Below are 18578 nucleotides of genomic sequence, written 5' to 3' on the forward strand. Positions count from 1 at the left end.
TGTTTTCCTTTGCGAAAGTCTTCTATTTTTTAATCAAACCCCTAATCATATGTTTTCTTATAGTAATGTGTCTTATTTTTTAATCAAAACCCTTATACTATTTTTTCTTTTGTTAATATTTACTAATCCTATGTTACCTTATAGTAATGTCTCCTATTTTTAAATCAAAACTCAAATCCTTTGATTTATTTTTGGCATGGCTCGGTTTTTTTATTCAAATAACTAATCATTTCTTTTAATTTTGAAAGTTGTTCTATTTTTGAAAAAAAACCCTAATCCTATGTTTTCTTTAGGAAATGTCTTCTATTTCTTAATCAAAACCCTAATATATTATTTTTCTTTTGGATGTGTCCCCTATTTTATGGCTTTTAATTAAGATAATAATCATATGTTTTTTTATAGTAATGTCTCATATTTTTCAATCAAGACCTTAACATATGTTTTCCTTCTTCAATGTAATGCACTTTCCTCAAGTATATATTTTGTACACAAGTAATACAGTGGTACCCTGTGAGGGGTAGGTTTGTCGAACCACAGAGACTGACTTAAAGTACTCACTCTTCTTTTGATGTCTAGTGAAACAAGAATTGGATTGGTTTAAAGAATAAAAACAAACAAACAATGGAGAGAACAGGTGGATATAAAGGATGGATTAGGAACAAGGTTTCCAGCAACAAGAGAGCATTGCCCCGAGATGATTCTTATGAGTTATAGCATGCTGACTTGCTTCTAAAGCCTATCGGGTACATTCTAAAGTTCAAATGTGTGCTTACAAGCAATGTTGCATCTATGGTTCTCAAGTATACCAAGTTTTGCCAAGATTACTATGCATTTTAGACACATCAAGTTTTGCAATCACAACTATCATCATCCATACGCCAAGTTTTACGAAGGAACTGTGCACAATCCAACACATCAAGTTATGCAACACAAGATTAAACACATGAATCTAAAAGAACTCCGTAGACATTAAAAACAAGTAGTCAAAGCATACAAAGCATTATAGTTCAGGTCCTAGGGCACCATGGACTATTAGCCCCTCATGGATGGGTACAACAAGGAAGAGAAAGATAAAGAGCTAAAGGAAGAAGACATGACTTCCTCCTTCTCAAGATGATCTTCCTAATTGAGTTCCGATATGCTAACCCCACTTTCCTAGTGCCTCCAACTCATCCTTGATCCCCTTAGAAGGTGTGGTGAAGCTTGATCTTTGATCTCATCAAAGTCCTCCCGGTTGAGAGAAGAGCCCCTAAACAAAGATGAGATGAATCCCTAAAATCTAGAGTTTAAAAAAGATGATTTCGGGCTTGACACGGGTTAAGCATTGTCATGCTTAGAACTTGTTTTCTCTGTTAGGATTTTGAGTGAATCGATTGAGTGCTCTCCTAGATTTTCTAGTGGGAGAGAGCACGATCGTGCATGGACCGTGTTTCCATTGAACATGATCGTGCTAGGAGCAAGAGAAGCGTGCTTCCCATGTTAATCAGAAAATGTCTCAACAGAATATTCAGTGGGAGGAACACTCTCATGCCTTGATCGTGATCAGCCTGAGATCACCCCCCTGCTTGAGTTTTCACTGGGTATCCTCCAGGAAGAGATAATTAGTGGGACATTGCATGATCGTGCTCTGCCCCGTGTTCAGCTTGAGCACTTAGCAAATATCTTCGCTCTTCACTCGTTTCATCCACGAATTCACTCCAAATTGCTTCAAACTCCAAAATCCTGCACATGGAACAACTATACACAAAATAGCACTAAATATAAACAAAATTATGCTAAAGCACAAGTAAAATAATGAATTTAGTGTAAATAAATATGCTATGAAATGCATTGATTAAATACACACACTTGAATGTTTGCTTGTCCTCAAGCAATCTCACATCACTTATTAAAAGAAAAGATGAGTGTAATACTTCTGGTCTCATGAGAATGGCAAATTCTCAAGTATAGGGGTGACCACGAGGGTTAGTCCAACAATAATGCACAATAAAAGGATACACTTTTACTTTAAAGACTTCGTCCGTGTGTGAAAACCATAAATTTAGTGACCCAAAGTCTCCAGGAATTAACCTATGCTATTTGACCATTATTCCAACTAAACAACGTGGGTAGTAGCTTCATATGCGCTAGAGTTAGCCTTTTTCCCTGGTAGGTCATCAGATGTACACTTGTAATCCAAAAAATTTGACTACTTAAGAGTGGCTTTCACTCTACTAAGGCGATAGCTCTTTGTACCATCTTTTTACACACAGAATTGGACTGGTAGGGCATCCCAAATAAGGAATCTAACTTCCAATTTTTTTTTATAACAACGTATGAAACTAAACTTGGCTGTAAATGGAAAGGTTATCAACCTAAGATAGGTGGCTCCAAAATTAGGGCAAACTGATGAGATCTTAGGTCTTTAGAGTAAAAGACAGTCTACATTTAGCTCCAATTAAGTCACTAACACACATATTCGACTAGGTTTAACAATTTCAAACAAAGTAATCATAGATCATCATTATTAAAGCACTAAACCATAAAAGAAAGCATGCAACCCTCCCCCATACTTGAATGCTACATTGTCCTCAATGTAAAAATGTATGTCATGTATATAGAAATTTGAGAACAACACAACAAAACAGAATTGAAATGACTTTCTTGAACACGGAGAATCATGATGCCACTCTGAACGTGTGTTCTATCCAACTCCAAGCAACCACACAATCCCTGAGATGAGTGGAGAAACACAAGTGAAACCCAGGAAACTCAAACTAACATTTAATAAACTAAAGATAATAGAACAACAAAATATAAAACCAAATCTAAAGTAAGAAAGCAAAAATGTAGCAAGGGACTCCCCTTGGTAACTAACTACAATGACTGAAAGTGGAAAAAAAATACAAGAATAAAAAGTAAAACAACAGTAATCAATAGGGCTTATTCTCGTGGTGAAGATCATCACTTAGTGAGGTGGAACTAGCTGCAAGATGCTTTGCGATGCACTGCAGCTCCTCCCCAACCACTGAATGTGAGGGGGCTAACTTGTAACAACAAAGCATCCTCCTGGGAGTCTTCCGTAACCACAGGGTGTTGAGGAGCCTCAATGTGTTGAGGAATAAAAGTGTGCTGAGGAGCAGCGATGCCCATGTTTTGAAGGCTACAGAGCGAAATAGGGTTTAATCCACCATAAGAGTCATGCGAAAGACACAACCAGATGACCTATTCCCTTAATAAGTCTGGTGATGTATGGACCAGCAAAAATCATATGTGCTCGAGTGTCATTAGCCTGGTGCTGGAATGCAGTGGCAACACCAAATCCAAGGTGGAGGGGAGCTTGATCCTACATGCTCAACAAGTAGCTAAACTCCCCCGAGGTTAATGTTTCTAATGCATTGATTCCGCCCAGTGATAGTGCCGCTGAGTAGGACAGGGACAAATCTGAACATGCATGACTTGAGGAATGCTGCAGTAGTAACACCCAGACTAAAAGGTCGACTACAGTCGCTTAACCTCCTCCAGTTGGCTGCTTGGGACCTAGGTTGATGAGAGAAAAGGAGGTGGCGATACTCTTCAGTCAATGTATAGTCTCGATCATAGATGCCAAGAAAAAGAGCAAACTTAGTATAGCTAAGATGGTGATCCTGTTCCCCGAGTTGGAAGTAGATAGCATGAGAGTTGTCCTAGCGATTATTGCTACGAAGCCTCTTAAAGGTAGAGAGAAACTCAAGAGTTAATTTTTGATACACTGGCTCAAAGACGGTGAGGACCTGATACTAGGCTTCAACATTGAGTAGTTGGTCTACACCTCCCTGTAGTCCAAACATATGCAACGCCTCCCAATCAATAATGCGTAGGGTTCCAAATTCATTTTGAGAAAGCTGGGAATAGCGTTCTTGATGAACTTGTGATATGTGGATAGCTTGCCTCAAGATATGTCTTGACCCAAATGGTATGTTCGAGTTCGGCATAATCTGCAAAAGAAGATAAATACAATCAGTTCGAGGATGCAGAGACAACAGGTGGGGGCATGGTCATGCAAGGAGTGCACTGACCCAGGAAGTATGATCATGCTCGACCCAGGAAGTATGATCATCCAAAGAATTCAGTCAAAATAGGCCCAAGGAACATGATCTTGCTTAAGGTAGCAGTTATTCCGGCCGAGTTCTCACTCTTCATGTAAGAATCCCAAAGAAATCAAATTGAAATGGCAAGAAACAACCATAAAAGGGATAAAACAAACCCCGATCTAGAAGGTGAATAGCAAAACATACAAAGATAATAAACCAGAGGGCTATTGAGTTCAGAGGCTTGGAGGTGGAGGACAAAGAGTAGCAGGACCTAAGGCTAGGGAAGACTCAAAGAATCGGTGAGAATTTAAAGCCAATGAGGAGAAAGCGAAGGGTCGGCGCGAAGAGGTGAAAGATTAGGAATAGAGAGAGGCAATGCGACCGGAGCGGTGTGATTTCTAAGAGGAAATGTGTGGAAGACGAGTACTTGTGACTGAGCACACATAGATCACATGCGTGCCATGGGCATCAAGATTAGGGTATGTGAACGGTGGAGAAGCACGATCGCGCTCAAAGCGTGTCCCTCCCCGTGATTATCGTAGAAGAATTCCCCAAAGTCTCAAGGGGTAAGACACGACCGTGTAAAGTGCACAATGACCATGCTAACCCTCTTGGCATACCTGTGCTCACCGTATCCTTGACTTGGAGTGTTTCAAAAACTTGAACCAGTAAAAATCAGCAGGTCAAGCAAGGGTGTGCTCTACTAGTGCTTGGCTTGAAAAATTCCCGGGTCAAGGGTTTTCCTACTCGAAAGCTAGGGATTTGAACACATGAGAATGAGCAAAATCAATCTAACTCACTGAAAGAAAACAAAGACACACCAAAAAACTCGAATTAAGGCAAATCACAGTGGAAGAAAATGACAAATATTTAAACAAAAAGAACAACTGTTAAAACAATGTAGGGTGAGGAACTCTGTCTCTAAATGAATAATGTTTCAACTGATGACCGTTGACCTTAAACGTTCCTTTAGTGGGATGGGAGATTTCGACAGCACCATGAGGAAATGTCTGAGTGATCGTGTAGGGACCTAACCAGTGAGACTTGTGTTTTCCATGAAAAAGCTTCAATCTTGAGTTGAAGAGGAGAACTTGTTCTCTAATTTGAAATTGTTTCTCTTTAATAAGGTGGTCATCATCCATCCTTCTCATTTTCTTTTTTGTACAAGTGTGTATTCTCATATGCATTCAATCTGTGCTCCTCTAATTTATTTAACTGGTACTTCTGTCTTTTTGTGCTTTCTTCATATCTAGATTCAACAATTTAACTGCCCAATATGCCTCATGCTCAAGCTCGACAGGTAGATGACACACCCTGCCATAAATGAAATGATATGGTGTATGCCTAATGGAAGTTTTATAAGCTAACTTGTAAGCCCAAAGAGCATCATCGAATCATTCTAACCAATCATGTCGGTTATGATGAACTATGTTTTCAAGAATTCTCTTTAGTTCAAGGTTTGTAACTTCAACCTTACTACTTGTTTGAGGGTGTTAAGCAATGGCAACAAGATGGGTTACCCCGTATTTCTTCATTACTTTTCAAACTGAGTGTTTGAAAAGTTAGTGCCACAGTCACTAGTGATTGCTCTGGAAGTGCCAAACTGAGAGAACAACTTCGTCAAGAACTTAACTACCACCCTTGAATCATTTGTGGGAAGAGGCTGTGCTTCAACCCATTTAGACACATAATCAACTGACACTAACACGCATCTGTTTCGGTTTGAATTCAAGAAAGGTACCATAAAACCAATTCCCCAAATATCAAAAACTTCATATTGCTAGATAGGAGTCTGTCTCATTTCATCTAGCTTGGATAGGTTCTCACTTCGTTGACTTTAATCACAAGTTTCAACAAACCTTCGAGCATCCCCAAAGAGCGACAACCAAAAGAATCCAGCTTCTAATACCTTCTTAGCAGTACGATTCGCACTAAAATGACCACCGACTATTCCAGAATGATAATTCTCCAAAATTTTCCATCCTTCAACATGTGTGACACAACGTCTCACCACCAGATTAGTGCAAAGCTTGTACAAGAAAGGATCCTCCCAAAAATAGTGCTTAACATTAGATAAAATTCCTTTTACTGCTGGTAAGAGAAATGCGAGGGGATTACCTACCGCACCATATAATTTGCCAGATCGGCAAACTAGAGCATTCATTATCTTGGTTGAACCCCTTTTGGACCCAATAAAGATGTTCTTCTGGTAAAGCATCATTAATCCTTTGGTGTCTACTACTATTTTCGTTAGTGTGCACCAGCTGCGATAAGTGATCTGCCACCACATTTTCTGATCCCTTCTTGTCCTGAATTTCAAGATTGGATTCTTGGAGAGAAAGACCCACCTGATTAATATAAGCTTTATATCAGTCTTTGAGAGGAGGTACTAGATTGTTGTGTGATCAGTGTACATGATGACTTTAGATAGAACTAAGTAATATCTAAATTTATCAAAAGCATAGATGATCGCCAATAGTTCTTCTTTGGTGGTGGTGTAATTCCCTTTAGCTGGAGTTAAAGTTTTACTTGCATAGTAGATTGGGTGGAATTGTTTATTATGTCTTTGTCCTAACATTACTCCAACTACACAATTGCTAGCATCGCACATGAGTTCAAAAGGGTGATCCCATTCAGGGGCTTTCACAATCGGTGCTTCATCTAACTTCCCCTTTAATGTCTGGAAAGCCGTGAGACAATCTTGATCGAATTCTAAGGGTGTGTCCATTTCTAATAACCTTGTCATGGGCTTAGAAATTTTTGAGAAGTCTTGAATAAATCTTCTGTAGATACCGACATGCCTTAGGAAACTTCGAACATCTTTTATAGAACTGAGTAGAGGAAGTTTCTCGATTGTTTCTAGCTTAGCTTTGTCAATTTCAATTCCATCACGGGAAATCTTGTGGCCCAGCACAATCCCTTCAGTTAATATGAAATGACACTTCTCCCAGTTTAAAACTAAATTTGTCTCCTAGCAACTCGAAAGAACTTTTTTTAGACTTTTCAAGCACCCATCAAATGAATCAGCAAAAACTAAGAAGTTATTTATGAACACTTCCAAAAAATCTTCAATAAACTCATGAAAGATTGATATCATGCACCATTGAAAAGTTGCTGGGCATAACATAGGCCGAAAGGCATTCTCCTATAAGCAAACTTCCCATACGGACATGTGAAAGTGGTATTTTCCTAATCTTTAAGAGCAACAAGGATTTGCGGATATTCGGACATCCCATCAAGGAAGCAATAATAATTGTGCTCTAACAGACTTTCCAGCATTTGATTAATGAATGGCAGAGGAAAATGGTCCTTGCGAGTAGCGTCATTCAGTTTCCTAGAATCTATGCACACACCATCTGATTAGTGTCCGAGTGGGGATCAATTCAATTTGCTCATTTGCAATCACTGTCATCCCCCTTCTTCAGTACAACCTGGACTCAGCTAATGGTAGGGCTGTTAGAAATTTGGTAAATTATTCTAGAATCCAAAAGTTTCTTCATCTCCTTCTTTACTACCTCCACCATGTTGGGATTCAATCTCCATTGTGGTTGAACCTTGGGCCAAATGTTATCTTACATTAGAATTTTAGGAGTACAAAAAGGATGGATTAATCCATAGGATGTCAGAAATAATCCATACTATGGCCTTTTTATGTATTAGTAGCATCTCTACAAATTTCTCCTTCTGACCTACATTAAGTGTGGATGACATAATAACAGGCATCTAAGGGTTTCTGTCCAAGAATGCATATTCCAAATTTATAGGCAACTCCTTGAACTACAATGTGGGATGGTTGGAAAGTATTGGTTCTGTAACTGTGTCAATCAAATCCTCAGTTTCTATATTGAAGGTTGCAGATGAAATTTCCTCTTCAAGTATGGCAATGTGGGCCAGTCCGTTCTCCATGAGCTCACAATCTATAGTTTCTTCTCTCCGTATATCTTTGGTAAAATTCCCTAAAATGGACAATGTCTGCCTCACACTCAACTCTTGTTCTTGGTCATCACGGGAAGCATCTGTCTCCATGCTTATGAGTTGATTCCACTGAGATGCTCACAGAAGTTTGAAATAAGCTCTGCCAAACCTCACACAACATGAGGATAGCTGGTATCCTTATTGTGGTAATTGAGTGTGAACTACTGACATATCAATGCACCCAACAGTTCCTCCATAATATCAAGTTAAAAATGAATCAGTACAAGCTCAAGAAAGTAGAATTACTAAAAACAAAAATAAAGTCAAGATAATGAATACAACGAAAAGGAAACAAATATTCACAAATAAGAACAAAATTAACAAACTAAATCACCATAATCAAAATTTTCCTAAAAGTTACCAGTCCCCCGCAACGGTGCCAAAAACTTGATGCACTCTCTATAAGTATACAGGTCTCACACAAGTAATACAGTGGTACCCTATGAGGGGCAGGGTTGTTAAACCACAAAGACTGACTTAAAGTACTCACTCTTCTTCCGATGTCTAGTGAAGCAAGAATTTGATTGGTTTAAAGAATAAAAATAAGCAAACAAATGAGAGAATAGGTGGATATAAAGGATGGATTAGGAAAAAGGTTTTCAGCAACAAGAGAGCAATGCCCCAGGATGATTCTTATGAGCTATAGCATACTGACTTGCTTCTAAAGCCTACCAAGTACATTTTAAAATTCAAGTGAGTGCTCACAAGCAATGTTGCATCTTTGGTTCTCAAGTACACTAAGTTTGGCTAAGATAACTATGCATTTCAGAGACATCATGTTTTGCAATCACACAAGCAATCACAACTATAGTCATCCATACACCGAGTTTTACCAAGACAACTGTGCACAATTTAACACATTAAGTTTTGCAACACAAGATTAAATGCATGAATCTAAAAGAACTCCATAGACATTAAAAACAAATAGTCAAACCATACAGAGCATCTTAGTTCACGTCCCAAAGTACCGTGCATGGTTAGTCCCTCATTGACGTGTACAACAAGGAAGAGAAAGATAAAGAGCTAAAGGAAGAAGACATGACTTCCTCCTTCTCAAGATGATCTTCCTAATTGACATTTGATATGCTAACCCCGCTTCGCTAGTGCCTCCAACCTCATCCTTGATCCCCTTAGAAGGTGTGGTGAACCTTTATCTTTGCTCTCATCAAAGTCTTCCCAGTGGAGAGAAGAGTCTCAAAACAAAGATGAGATGAAACCCTAAAATCTAAAGTTAAAAAGGATAATTTTCGGCTTGACACGGGCTAAGCTCTGTCATGCTTAGACCGTGTTTTATCAGTTAGGATTTTGAGTGAATTGGCTGAGCACTTGCCAGGATTTTCTAGTGGGAGGGAGCACGATCATGCGTTGATTGTGTTTTTCCTTGAGCAAGATGATGCTAAGAGCAAGTGAAGCTTGCTTGCCCTATTAAGCAAAAAATGCCTCGGACCAAAAATATTCAGTAGGAGGAGCACGCTCGTGTCTCGATTGTGTTCTTCCTGAGAGCACCCTCCTGCTTGAGTTTTTATTGGGCACTCCTCTAGGCAAAGGTAATCAGTGGGACAGAGCATAATCGGGCTCTACCCGTGTTCAGCTTTAGCACTTAGCAAATATCTTTGTTCTTCGCTCGTTTTATCCCTGAATTCACTCCAAATTGCTTTGAACCCCAAAATCCTTCACATGGAACAAATATACCCAAAATAGCACCAAAAATACACAAAATTATCCTAAAGGACAAGTAAATAATGAATTCAAGGAAAATAAATATGCTATGAAATGTACTCATCAGAATGTCTCTTATATTTCATTCAAATTTCAAATCCAATATTTTCTTTTCCGAATGTGTCCTATTTTTTAGTTTTGAATCAAAACCCTAATAGTTTGTTTTCTTTTCACAATGTCTATTTATTTTTAATTAAAACCCTAATCCTATCATTTCTTTTGCGAATCTTACCCTATGTTTTCTTTTTGTAATGCCTCAATTTTTGAATAAAACTCATAATCTTATGTTTTCTTTCTGGAATGTCTCCTATCTTCTATCTTTCAATCAAAGCCTTAATCTTATGTTTTCTTTTAAAAATGTATCAAATTTTTAAATCAAAACCCAAATTCTATGTTTTTTTCCCGTAATGTCTTCTACTTTTGTATCAAAATGCCAATAAGATGTTTCCTTATAGTAACATCTCTAATTTTTCAATCAAAACACTAATCCTATGTTTCTTTTCTGAGTGGCTCCTATTTTTGAATAAAAAACCTAATCCTTTCTTTTGCTTTTGGAATGTCTACTACTTTTGAATCAAAACTCTAATCCTATGTTTTCTTGGAAATTCCCACTATGTTTTGGTTTTTAATCAAAGCCCTAATCTTATGTTTTCTTATAGTAATGTCAAATATTTTTCAATCAAAGCCCTAATCTCATGTTTTTTTTTTTTTGGAATGTCACCTATTTTGAATTTAAACCCTAATTCTATGTTTTCTTTTTGCAATGTCTCATATTTTTCAATCTAAATACTAATTCTATGTTTTCTTTTGGTATTGTCTGCTATTTTTTAATCAAAAAATAATCGTGTGTTTCTTTTCGTAATGTCTCATAATGTTTTTTGCCAAAATCATAATCCTAAGTTCTTTTTTGGAATGCCTCCTATTTTTAAATCAAAACCTAATCGTATGTCTTCTTTTGGGAATGTATGCAATTTTTATATCTACACAATAATCCTATGTTTTCTTTTTGGCAAGTCACATATTTTTCAATCAAAACACTAGTACTATCTTTTCTTTTCGAAATGTCTATTATTTTTTAATCAAATCCCTAATCCTATATTTTCTTATTGTAATGTCTCCTATTTTTCATTCAAACCCCTAATCCTACGTTTTCTTAGAGTATTGTCTCTTATTTTTAAATCAAAACCCTTTCATATGTTTTTTCAGAATGGCTACTAAATTTGAATCAAAACACTAATTCTATGTTTTCTTTTCGAAATGACACCTATCTTTCAGTCAAAACCTTAACCCTATTTTTTCTTTTAGGAATGTCTCCCATTTTTCAATCAAAACACTAATCCTATTTTTTTTTTTCACAATGTGTACTATCTTTCAATGAAAAATCAAATCCTAGGTTATTTTTCCTTAATGTTTCCTATTTATCAGTTTTGAATCAAAACCCTAACATATGTTTTCTTTTTTGAATGTCCCCTACCCTTTAATGAGAAACCTAATCCTTTCTTTTTTTTTTTCGAAATGTCTATATTTCTAAATCAAAATCCGAATTCTATATTTTCTTTTCTTAATGTGTCTTTATTTTTTAGTTATGAATCAAAAACCTAATCCTTTGTTTTCTTTTTCGGAAATATAAGGTTTGGGTTTTTATTCAAAAACCTATTTTCGATAGTAGACATTACTATGAAAAAACAAAGGATTAGTGTCTTCAATCAAAACCATAATGCTATGCTTTCTTATGGTAATGTCGCCTACTTTTCAATCAAAATATTAATCTTATGTTTTCTTTTTGGAATGCCTACTATATTTGAATCAAAACCCTAATCCTATGTTTCCTTTTACAAATATATATTATTTTTTAATAAAAAGCCTAATCATAAGTTTTCAATCAAAACCCTAATCCTATTGTTGAATTGAAACCATTATCCTTTATTTTCTTTTGAGAATGTCTTATTTTTTCTGAATCAAAACCTTAATCCTTTGTTTTCTTTAAAATGTCTCCTATCTTTCAATCAAAACCTGAATGCTGTGTTTTCTTTTTTTAATGTCTCCTATTTATCAGTTTTGAATCATAACAGTAATCTTATATTTTCTTTTAGTAATTTCTTCTAATTTTCAGTTTTTAATCAAAATCATAATCCTTTGTTTTCTTATCAGAATGGCTCCTATTTTTGAATCAGAACCCTAAGACTTTCTTTTCATTTATAATTTCTACTATTTTCAAATCAAAATCTTAATACTCTGCTTTTTTATAGTAATGTCGCATATTTTTCAATCAAAACCCTAATCCTATGCTTTCTTTTTGGAACGAACAATATATTTGAATCAAAACCCTATTACTATGGTTTCTTTTTGGAAAGTCTACTAATTTGAATCAAAACCCTATACTAAGTTTTATTTTGGAATTGTCCCCTATTTTTTTGGTTTTTAATAATAACCCTAATCTTTTGTTTGACTATATTTGGCCAAAGATACTAATCTTATGTTTTCTTTTCGGAATGTCTCCTATCTTCTAATCAAAACCTGAATCCCATGTTTTTTTATGGAATGTGTCCTATTTTTAATTTCGAATCAAACCTGTAATAATTTGTTTTCTTTTGAAAATGTCCCATTTTTTTTATCAAAACCCTAATCCTATCTTCTGTCTTGGGGATATCTTGGTAATTTTTATGATTTCTTTTTTAGGAATGTGTCATATTTTTCAATTAAAATCCTAATCCTAATTTTTCATTTTGCAATGCCACCTATTTTTTAATCAAAACACTAGTCATATATTTTTTCTTTTTAGAATGTCTTCTGTCTTTCAATCAAAACCTGAATTCTATCTTTCAAAACCCGAATCCTATGTTTTTCCTAAAAAAAAACTAAAGATTAGGGTTTTGATTCAAAACCCTAATATTATGTTTTCTTTTTGTATCTCATATTTTTGAATCAAAACTCTAATCCTATATTTTTTTGGAAATTCCCAGTATGTTTTGGTTTTTAATCAAAGCCCTAATCTTATGTTTTCTTATAGTAATGTCAAATATTTTTCAATCAAAGCCCTAATCTCATGTTTTCTTTTTGGAATGTCTCCTATTTTATAATCAAAATACTAATTTTATGTTTTCTTTTGGTATTGTCTGTTATTTTTTAATCAAAAAAATAATCTTATGTTTCTTTTCGTAATTATGTTTTCGTATAGTAATGTCAAATATTTTTCAATCAAAGCCCTAATCTCATGTTTTTTTTTGGAATGTCTCCTATTTTATAATCAAAATAATAATTCTATGTTTTTTTTGGTATTGTCTGCTATTTTTTAATCAAAAAAATAATCGTATCTTTCTTTTCGTAATGTCTCATATTTTTTTGCCAAAACCACAATCCCAAGTTCTTTTTTGGAATGCCTCTTATTTTTTAATCAAAACCTAATCGTATGTTTTCTTTTGGGAATGTATGCAATTTTTATATCCTCACAATAATCCTATGTTTTCTTTTTGGAAAGTCACATATTTCTCCAATCAAAACACTAGTACTATGTTTTCTTTTCGAAATGTCTATTATTTTTTAATTAAATCCCTAATATTATATTTTCTTATAGTAATGTCTCCTATTTTTCATTCAAACCCCTAATCCTATGCTTTCTTAGAGTATTGTCTCCTATTTTTAAATCAAAATCCTTTAATATGTTTTTTTCAGAATGGCTACTAAATTTGAATAAAAACACTAATCCTATGCTTTCTTTTCGAAATGACACCTATCTTTTAGTCAAAACCTTAACCCTATTTTTTATTTAAGGAATGCCTCACATTTTTCAATCAAAACACTAATCCATTTTTTTTTTTTTACAGAATGTCTCCTATCTTTCAATCAAAAATCGAATCCTATGTTATTTTCCCTTAATGTTTCCTATTTATCAGCTTTGAATCAAAACCCTAACATATGTTTCCTTTTTCGAATGTACCCTAATTTTTAATGAAAAACCTAATCCTTTCTTTTTTTTTTTTTTTCAAAGTGTCTATGTTTTTAAATCAAAATACTAATATTATGTTTTCTTTTCATAATGTGTCTTATTTTTTAGTTATGAATCAAAAACTTAATCCTTTGTTTTCTATTCTGAAATATAATGTTTGGGTTTTTATTCAGAAACCTATTTTCGATAGTAGACATTACTATAAAAAAACAATGGATTAGTGTCTTCAATCAAAATCATAATGCTATGCTTTCTTATGGTAATGTCTCCTACTTTTCAATCAAAATATTGATTTTTTTTTTTGGAATGCCTACTATATTTTAATCGAAACCCTAATCCTATGTTTCCTTTTACAAATTTCTACTATTTTTTAATGAAAACCCTAATCATATGTTTTGAATCAAAACCCTAATCCTATTGCTGAATCAAAACCATTATCCTTTATTTTCTTTTGAGAATGTCTTATTTTTTCTGAATCAAAACCCTAACCCTTTGTTTTCTTTCCGTAATGTCTCCTATCTTTCAATCAAAACCCGAATGCTGTGTTTTCTGTTCTTAATGTCTCCTATTTATCAGTTTTGAATCATAACACTAATCTTATATTTTCATATAGTAATTTATCCTATTTTTCAGTTTTTAATCAAAATCATAATACTTTATTTTCTTTTCAGAATCCCTCCAATTTTTGAATCAGAACCCTAAGACTTTCCTTTCTTTTTAGAATTTCTACTATTTTCAAATCAAAATTTTAATACTATGCTTTTTTATATTAATGTCGCATATTATTCAATCAAAACCCTAATCATATGCTTTCTTTTTGGAACGAACAATATATTTGAATCAAAACCCTACTACTATGGTTTCTTTTGCAAATGTCTACTAATTTGAATCAAAACCCTATCCTAAGTTTTGTTTTGGAATTGTCCCCTATTTTTTTGGTTTTTAATAATAACCCTAATATTATGTTTGACTATATTTGACTAAAGATACTAATCCGATGTTTTCTTTTCGGAATGTCTCCTATCTTCTAATCAAAACCTGAATCCTATGTTTTTTTTGGAATGTGTCCTATTTTTAATTTCGAATCAAACCTTTATCTCGTATTTTTGAATCAAAACTCTAATCCTATGTTTCCCTGGAAATTCTCAGTATGTTTTGGTTTTTAATCAAAGCCCTAATCTTATATTTTCTTATATTAATGTCAAATATTTTTCAATCAAAGCCCTAATCTCATGTTTTTTTTTTAATGTCTCATATTTTGAATTTAAACCCTAATCCTATGTTTTCTATTTGCAATGTCTTCTATTTTTCAATCAAAATACTAATTCTATGTTTTCTTTTGGTATTGTCTGTTATTTTTTAATCAAAAAAATAATCGTATGTTTCTTTTCGTAATGTCTCATATTTTTTTGCCAAAACCATAATCCTAAGTTCTTTTTCGGAATGCCTTTTATTTTTAAATCAAAACCTAATAGTATGTTTTCTTTTGGAAATGTATTCAATTTTTATATCTACACAATAATCCTATTTTTTATTTTTCGAAAATCACATATTTTTCAATCAAAACCATAGTACTATGTTTTCTTTTCGAAATATCTATTATTTTTTAATCAAATCCCTAATTCTATATTTTCTTATAGTAATGTCTCCTATTTTTCATTCAAACCCCTAATCCTACGTTTTCTTAGAGTATTGTCTCCTATTTTTAAATAAAAACCCTTTAATATGTGTTTTTTTCAGAATGGCTACTAAATTTGAATCAAAACACTAGTCCTATGTTTTCTTTTCGAAATGACACCTATCTTTCAATCAAAACCTTAACCCTATTTTTTCTTTTAGGAATGTCTCCCATTTTTCAATCAAAACACTAATCCTATTTTTTTTTTTTTACACAATGTCTCCTATCTTTCAATCAAAAATCAAATCCTAGGTTATTTTTCCTTAATGTTTCGTATTTATCAGTTTTGAATCAAAACCCTAACATATGTTTTCTTTTTCGAATGTCCCCTACTTTTTAATGAAATACCTAATCCTTTATTTTTTTTTCGAAATGTCTATATTTCTAAATCAAAATCCTAATTCTATGTTTTATTTTCATAATGTGTCTTATTTATTAGTTATGAATAAAAAACCTAATCCTTTGTTTTCTTTTCGAAAATATAAGGTTTGGGTTTGTATTCAAAAACCTATTTTCGATAGTAGACATTACTATTAAAAAAACAAGAGAATTAAACAACAAGAGAGCAATGCCTCGGGATGATTCCTATGACATGTAGAATACTAACTTGCTTCTTTTGCCTCTAGGTACATCCTACGGTTCTTGTGTGTGCTCAAAAGCAATGCTACATCTATTGTTCTCAAATACACCAAGTATTGCTAAGATAACTGTGGGTTTCATATACTTCAAGTTTTGCAATCACACAAGGCAACTATAACTATGGCAATCCACACACCAAGTTTTACCTTAGCAATTGTGCAAATCAAACACATCAAGTTATACAACATGATAAGTGCTTGTGTGATAAGAATACAAAGTGTTCTTTCCTTATGATGAGCATTACTTTTATCGGAGTTTAACACTAATACGTGTGTATTTATGTTACTTTCATGCATATAAGGTTGTGAAGCCGAATCTTAGAGAAAGAAGCCAATGTAGATCGTGAGTGCACCATTTGGAGGAAATCTTGAGAAGGTTTAAACTCGAAGCATAAGTCGGTTTCAAGATGCTAGAATGTGTACCAACCTCCTTGTATTTAAGCTAGCACAATGATTTGGAGTGGCACAAAGGCAGTCACATTCTATGTATTCCGGCTTGTGTGTGTGTAACAAGATCTCCACCAACGTGGCCTTTCATTGAAGAAGCAAAGCGATTTATGACGTAAACATGTGCCCATTTACGTTACCTCGATGAAAGCATGGTTTCGGTAGTGTTTCGGACAGGTACTGTAGCAAGGTAATGTAGCAACACAGGCGTGTGGAAAGAAATTCCCCACGCCTATGCATTAATTCCACACGGGCCGTGTGAAATATTCACAGGGGCATGTGGATTCTCGATTCCAGCCTTTTCAAAGCCGATTTCAGCCACGATTTCAGCATGCTTTTCTCCATCTTTTCCCCAACTTGAGAGAGGGCCGCGGCTAGGGTTTTGAGAGGTATTGGCTAGGGAATAGGAGAGGTTCTATGGCTCTGACATTGCTCTCCATTTGGAAGAAGGTTAGTGGGAGAGCTTTCGTTGGCACCGATCCGGCGAGGTGTATCCTAGGCCGGACAAAAGGACCTTTGGAAGAGTAGAGGACTCTCCATAAGACCATCATCACGACTATCGAGGGAGTTTTCTATGGATTCATAGCTTTTACATTCAATTTAATTGATTGTAATTAGCTCGATGGAGAGCTAAACCCCCTAGTGGGTACTTGGATTGTGAACTCTAGGATGTATTCGTTTCATTGAACATTGTTATTATGCTTTCATTAATTGATGTTTTTATTGAGTTACAATCTTCAATGCATTAATTGTATAAATACTCCCTTAGAGTGACACTAGGGTTGAGAGTTCTTGTTGGTAACCCTTGTGAGTGAGTGACACACCACAAGAGTTAGACAAAGCTAGATTGGAGAGGGTTGAGAGGGTGAGTCGAGTGGTAGCGGAGCGTCACCTTTCCCCTCCGGTGTGATTTATTCTACCTCTAATTCTTCGAGTTATTTGTGGTCATAGTAGAGTGAATGGGCTAAGGGATGACCTTCTGCTGGGCTTAGTTGCGAGTGCAATGGAGTGAAGTGTCAAAGTGATTTTAGCATCTATGGCTTAATTGTGGCGAGGGACCTTACGCTTGGACCAAAGGGTTAGGTCTACATATAAGAAGAGGATTTGTCACTTGGAATCCCTAGAACTCATTGTAATTCTATATGAGTGCGAGGTTGAGAGATTGTTCAATTTCTACTCCGGGACATATATAGTGTTAGGCATGGTTGACCTTAGATTTGGGACCATGTATTAAAGGATCTCCACGACTCATTAATGCATTAGTTAGGAAGCATAATAGAGGGTTTTTGCACTTGAAATGATTGTCCTAAGTGGATCAATATCCGAGTACCCCATTTATATGGATTGCCTTACCTCTCCTTTACTTATGTTCTCTCTCTTATCTCTTTTACTTTTGTTTGCGTTATATCTTGTCATACAAATCACTATTCATATTTCGCTTAGTTAAGAAACAATTTAAGTATTTTTTCTCCCTACTCCCTGTGGATACGATACTTACTCACCTGAGATTTTATTACTTTGACAAAACCGTGCACTTGCGGGACATACGCAAAGGGCGTTGTCACAACACTAGATTTAACACAAGAAACCAATAGAACTCCATAGACAATTAAAAGCTAGTATTCAAATCATACAAAGCATCATAGTTCAACATCCCGAGGCACCATTGATGGTTAGCCCCTCATGGATGGGTACAGCATGGAAGGAATAAATAGAGAGCTAAGAAAAGAAGACTTGACTCCTTCCGTCTCAAGATAATCTTCCTAGTTGAGCTTCCTTGATGCTAACCCCACTTCCCTTTTGCCTCTGACTCGCCCTTGATCCCATTACATGGTGTGGTGACGCTTGATCTTCGTCCTCATCAATGTTCTCCCAGTGGTAAAGAAAATCTCTCAAACCAAGATTAACTGAAACCCTAGAAATCTGGAGTTAAAAGGATAATTTCAGGCTCGACATGGTCTAAGCATGGTTGTGCTATGATAGTGTTCCTCGTTGAGATTTCTGAGTGAATCGACTGAGTACTCGCTTGAGAAAATTAGGGAGAGGAACATGGTCGTGCTAAGACCGTGCATGGCCTGAAAGCACTACCCTGCTTGAATTATCGCTTAGTCATCTCCAGGCTA

The sequence above is a fragment of the Dioscorea cayenensis genome, chromosome 11 (assembly GCF_009730915.1).
Source record: "Dioscorea cayenensis subsp. rotundata cultivar TDr96_F1 chromosome 11, TDr96_F1_v2_PseudoChromosome.rev07_lg8_w22 25.fasta, whole genome shotgun sequence".
NCBI lineage: Eukaryota > Viridiplantae > Streptophyta > Magnoliopsida > Dioscoreales > Dioscoreaceae > Dioscorea > Dioscorea cayenensis.